The sequence below is a fragment of the Prionailurus bengalensis genome, chromosome E2 (genome assembly GCF_016509475.1).
Source record: "Prionailurus bengalensis isolate Pbe53 chromosome E2, Fcat_Pben_1.1_paternal_pri, whole genome shotgun sequence".
Taxonomy (NCBI): Eukaryota; Metazoa; Chordata; class Mammalia; order Carnivora; family Felidae; genus Prionailurus; species Prionailurus bengalensis.
The window spans coordinates 13,827,859-13,833,864 of NC_057352.1; positions in this window are offsets into that span (position 1 = coordinate 13,827,859).

Here is a 6,006-nt window from a genome sequence, read left to right on the forward strand (position 1 = left end):
TGATTCTTTCCAATTCCTGCTTTACTGGATGTTCGTAGGATAAAAACTCCCTGAGTTGCCAAATCAACCCCAAACGCTGAATTGCATGTGTAAGCAGAAGCGAAATCCACTTTTGCTTGTTGAAGGGGGCCCAACCTCTGCAACAACTGGTTTCTAGAAACAGACATCATGGGGGCGCCTGGGTGGCACAGTCGGTTAAGCGTCCGACTTCAGCCAGGTCACGATCTCGCGGTCCGGGAGTTCGAGCCCCGCGTCAGGCTCTGGGCTGATGGCTCAGAGCCTGGAGCCTGTTTCCGATTCTGTGTCTCCCTCTCTCTCTGCCCCTCCCCCGTTCATGCTCTGTCTCTCTCTGTCCCAAAAATAAATAAACGTTGAAAAAAAAAATTAAAGAAACAGACATCATGGTCTTCGGCATCTCATCCACACACCAGTGGAATTCTCAAATGTGGAGAAATACTCATGAATTTCCACTGGCTAGTCTTCCTCGATTTCTCCCCTGCCATTGTGACCACCTTGTTGGCCTTCTACTCCTGTCTCCGGGAGATGAAGTGTGATAGATTTCTTTAAGGGAGAAACTGGGGTGAAGAAGCCTGGGGCCCTTGAGAACTTCCTGCCTTCAAAGAAAAAGCTCGGGGTGTGACAAGTACACAGGGTCGGTGGTGAGCTCTGTTTCCTGTTCCCCGTCAGCCTGTTTCCGCCCCAGATGGTTGCTCGAGGGGTCTCTGAGCCCCTCAAGAGTCCACAGTGGGGAGGATGCTCAAAGCTCCAATGACTCTCCAGAGATGAGGGGCGAAGGTGGGAGGGGAAGGGCCGGGCAGGGAAGGAAAGAGGGGTAGAGGAGGCAGCAGTGTGGAAGGGGGGGCAGATCAACACATTCAAGAGAGCTGAAGAGCCTAAGATGTGCCTTCAACATAAAAAAGGAAGGAGGGGAGAAGATGGCGACGGCCTGGAGCACGAGACTCTTGATCTGCAGTCATGAGGGCAAGCCCGACATAGAACTTACTTTAAAAAAATTAGCATGAGACTTTAAAAAATTATCCATAAAACAAGGAAAACTGATGAGGAGGCAGACACTTTAGAGGAGCAAGTTGGGGAGCTCCTAAGTCCGGTTGTCTCTGTGTCTGTTGAAGTTTGCCTTATGTTGAAGGAAACCTTTGCCTTTGGGGTGGCTGGGTGGCCCAATCAGTTGAGCATCTGACTGCAGATCTGGTCGTGATCTCACGGTCTGGTGCGTGGGTTTGAGCCCCTCCTCGGGCACGCTGCTGTCAGCGCAGTGCAGAGCCTGCTTCGCATCTTCTGTCCCCCACTCTCTGCCTCTCCCCTACTCCCACTCTCTCTCTCACTCAAAAATAAATAAACATTAAAAAAATAAAGACTACCTATACCTCGGTATTAAGAAGATAAGCGAAAGAAGAATAGGAAGAAAGAGAGAAAGGGAAGGAGAGAGAAAAATAAAACCTCTGGCTTTTCTGAAGATATTCAGCCGCACTGGCGCCCTAAAGGTGAAGCATGAAGCCGGCAGCAGCACAGCAGAGAGGAGGAGAGTCTCTTGTCTCTCGTCCAGAGATGGTTAGAACGAAGAGATCATGTTTCAAAATCCTAAAAATGTCTCTTGATGCCTTTCTCCCACTCATAAGCTCCAGCATAGGGCATAGTGGAAATCCCCTCAGAGCACGTGGGAGCTTGAAAGTCGCAGGAAATGGTTCCAGAGCAACTGTTTCTTGGGAAATCACCCATCCTTACCCCAGAGAGCCAGATGGGGCTCTTTAGACTGCCATCATTCTGGAGTCAAGGGTACCTTTGGGAATCACATGAAGAGACTGGATTTCTTCCCACAGTTTTTGGCGCTCATGCAGCCCTGAGCCGAGGGACCCACGATGGGCTCGGCAGCCCTGGGCTTCTTGAACTGACCTTCCCTTTATCGAGGAGTCTTTGCCTCTGGGGTCCACGGCGCCCCGGCATTCCTGCAGCTGGTGGCCTGAGACACCTTCCTGTTGGGGGCTGCCCTCCCAGGGACACGTGGGCAGCGATGCAGGGACGGGATGAATCTGAAGTCCCAGAGGAAGGAGCCTGACTCAGGACAGATCATGGAGGGGACAGGGTGTGAGGGGAACAACCACCCAGTGGGAACATCTCTCCCGAGGCTCCCCTGGGAATGGGCAGCCTGCATTGTTCTGGCTCTTTGGCCTCATCGTTCCAAAGGAGACATTTAACCATCAGAGCAGAGAGATCATTTTGATGTGGATGACCTACCACCCCAGGGACATCTGAACTTGTCACGCAGCCCCACTGCAGTTCGCACAAGGCAATTGTTATTCTAGCCCTGATATTCACACCATGAGCACAACCAGTTCTGACTCCCTCCCGTCGGATGTTCTTTCCTGTAGTGGTGACCACTACAGGTCACCTTTGATAAGCCCTTTGTGCTGTGTGTTCTGTCTCAGAGTGTTCCCAGGAAAGCCCTGGCTTCTCTGTCAGGCACTACGCAGGGGAGATCTCTCTGGAACAGCACCAGCTCCCCTGGACGGAACCCCAATCACCTCTGCCCAACATGCTCGGAGGCTACTTAGTGATTTTTCACTTCCCTTTGAAAAAATGGGGAACTCAGTAGCTTTCTTCCCCATCACCAGGACACACAAACCCTTTCCCTTCCCTGTCTGGGTAATATTTTCCTAATGCCTATCTCTAGTGTAGATGTTTCTCTATCTCTTTACTGCTATTCCTATTTGACCAGAATAATTATGATCAGCCAGGCCCCCACCTTGGACTGTGGAGTCAAGAATGCGTATCTGAAGTACATTAGGGCTGGAGAACATTCTTGCAGTGACCTGGGCTGAGAGGGTGAAGGGGTGGAGACGCTTAGAGACCTATGAGGGAGGACACAGAGTACCAAACACTAAACTCCTCCTCCCATCTTTCCAGATTACTCTGTGGTGCTGCCGCCCTCTGGTGCCTACAGTACGTAGTGCGGCCCTCGGTTGCCTCATTCCTGTCTGTCCCAAAGGAGCCCATCAATCTGTGGTCAGTCTTTGGGGCAGAACAGCTACAAAACTGGCAGAACCCAATGTAAAGTGAAAATGCACGGCTCCTTGGTCAAAGTAATTGAGAATTTCAAGATGTCAGAAGCACACAATGATGCCTAGCACAAGGTAAAATTTTTTTTCTATTAATCTCTGCACCCAACGTGGGGCTCAAACTCATAATCCCAAATTCAATAGTCACATGTTCTTCGAAGCGACACACCCCGGCGCCCAGCGCAGGGCGCTTGCAAATCACTGCAGGATTGCCCAGATTGCAGCCGGTGAGGCCGGCCAGCCCTGCCTTACTGGACCAATGCCCGTATTCATCCTCCATGTGACTATCACAGCAACTCAAGCCATATAAAATTTACAGAAATGGGGAGCCCGGAGAGTATCTGTCTTTTCATCTCTAATGAGACGATTTTCTCTCTTTTAAAAATTTCACCCGCCATTTTGCTCTGGCCTAGTCAATGACCCGACTGGACGTGATCCTATCTTTGAAAATAAAAAATGAATGAAACACACTGATTATATAAAAAGCCTCTAGCCACCCAAACCCTGCACCTCGTGTACTTCTTCGTGTCCGACAGACTAGACCAGTTATAGGACAGCTTCATGGGAAAGCACCTCCAAGCTGCGGTGACCTCCCACGTGCGCAGACTGGCATGTCCCATCCGACCACACCTTGCGGTGGTCATAGGGTTCGGGGAGAAACGGTGCGGACTGTGCCCGGTCAGGGCTCTGTGGTAGGAATTCAGAAATAACGCAGAGCTTCCTGATCCATGTCAATGCTCCTGCACAGAGGACAGGAGCTGAGGGTTCTGGTGGTGGTCCGGATTGAGCCACAAGGGGGCGCACAGATCTCGCTCAGACCCCACACCTGCCAATCAGGAGTCTGCTCACATGTAGGTATAGCCCACCCCACCTGTCCCCCCCACAGAGTCCAGAGGTTGACAGGTGAAAAGGCTCCCTCCTTTTTTTTTTTTTATTTTTTTAATCTTTTTAAATTTACATCCAACTTAGTTACCATAAGTGCTATAATGATTTCAGGCATAGATGCCAGTGATTCATCCTCTATGTTCATCCTCTATGAACACCCAGTGCTCATCCCAACAAGTGTCGTCCCTGATGCCCCTTACCCGTTTAGCCCATCTCCCTCCCTCCAACACCCCACCAGTAACCCTCAGTCTGTTCTCTGTATTTAAGAGTCTCTTATGTTTTGCCCCCTCCTCGTTTTTATATTATTCTTGTTTCCCTTCCCTTATGTTCATCTGTCCTGTATCTTAAATTCCTCATATGAGTGAAGTCGCATGATATTTTTCTTTCTCTGACTGGCTAATTTCGCTTAGCATAATACTCTCTAGTTCCAACGATGTAGTTGCACATGGCAAGATTTCATTCTTTTTCATTGCCGAGTAATACTCCATTGAATATATATACCACCACTTCTTTATCCAGTCATCCGTCGGTGGACATTTGGGCTCTTTCTATACTTTGGCTATTGTTGATCGTGCTGTTATAAACATTGGGGTGCATGTACGCCTTCGAATCAGCACACCTGTATCCAAAAGGCCCCCTCCTTTAATGACGGAGCATCAGACTCCTGTGGTTCCGAGAGGGGTCCGGAGTTGGAGGACAGGATGCTGTCAGCTCGCAGGTGGTGGGAACCAGACCCCAAGACTGGCCAGCCCCCAACTAAGTTAACTAGGTCCATTTTAGGGGCATCATAGTTAAGGAATGATGCCAAGGTATATGATTCTGAAGATAAAGAGGAATTCCTATCATATCATCTTCTTCTTAACAAGATACTTCTTCCAAATGAAGGTATGACTTTGATTCATGGCTAACATGCCTCTCAGGATGCTGAGAACATCAGAGAACGTGTCTAATGACATCACATGTCGATTTGCGGTCATGTATGTTTTTGCATCCCAATGTCTACAGAATTTCCCTCAGCCAACCTGGCAATATAACCCAGTGGTGTCCTGATTTGTGGTTACACCCTTGGCAAAAACCAGTCTTCCAGCTGCTGAGCCACGGGCAGCCATAAGTTCATCCCCTCTAAATATGCCTCCTTCTGAACCTGAATGTGCCCTTTGTCCAAGCTGAGCCCTCCTGTCTCCTGTCCAGGGCCCTGTTTGCTCTTCCAGCAGCAGGAACCATCCACCAGAGGGCACTCATGCGCCTGCCTGAACTCCTGCTGACCATTTCCATCTCCTGACCAATGCAGGTGTTTTCACTGCCACAACACCCAACCCTCAAATACACTTTAGATTTGCTCACGGTGAAGTTCCTAGACGGCAATCAGGGACCCTGGAGAAGAACCTTACGGTGGCAGATGTGACACAGTGGACTTGTAACCAGAAGCAACCCCAGGCCCACGGCGTTGGAGAGGGGGTGGTGCCAGGGACAGTGGCTGGACACTCAGGGCCCAGATGCTATTATGGGGGTATGGCTGTGCTTGCCGGGTGGAGAAGGCCTCAGAGAGAGGAGATGGTGGAAACTGAGTGTGGTAGGCAATAGTGTGACCCCCAAAGATATTCACACCCTGCTCCTAAGCCTGTGCACATGGGACTGGGCATAGCAACAGGGAATTAAAGCTGTTAATAGGCTAGACCTTAAATAGGGAGATTATATTGGGGGAGATATTTGTGTCAGGCTTCTAATCTGACTGTAACATAAGACTCTAAGGTTAACAAATTGTTTTTCTTTAAGCATTTTCCTTTTTAATATTTTAATTTTTATTTTTGACAGAAAGAGAGAGAGAGAGAGAGAGAGAGAGAGAATGAGCAGGGGAAGGGCAGAGAGGGAGGGAGACACAGAATCTAAAGCAGGCTCCAGACTCTGAGCTGTCAGCACAGAGCCAATGCGGGGTCGAACCCATGAATCGCGAGATCATGCCCTGAGCCAAAGTTGGACGCTCGACCGACTGAGACACCCAGGCACCCCAGGATTAACAAGTTGTCTTGTTTTCAAGCCATTAAGT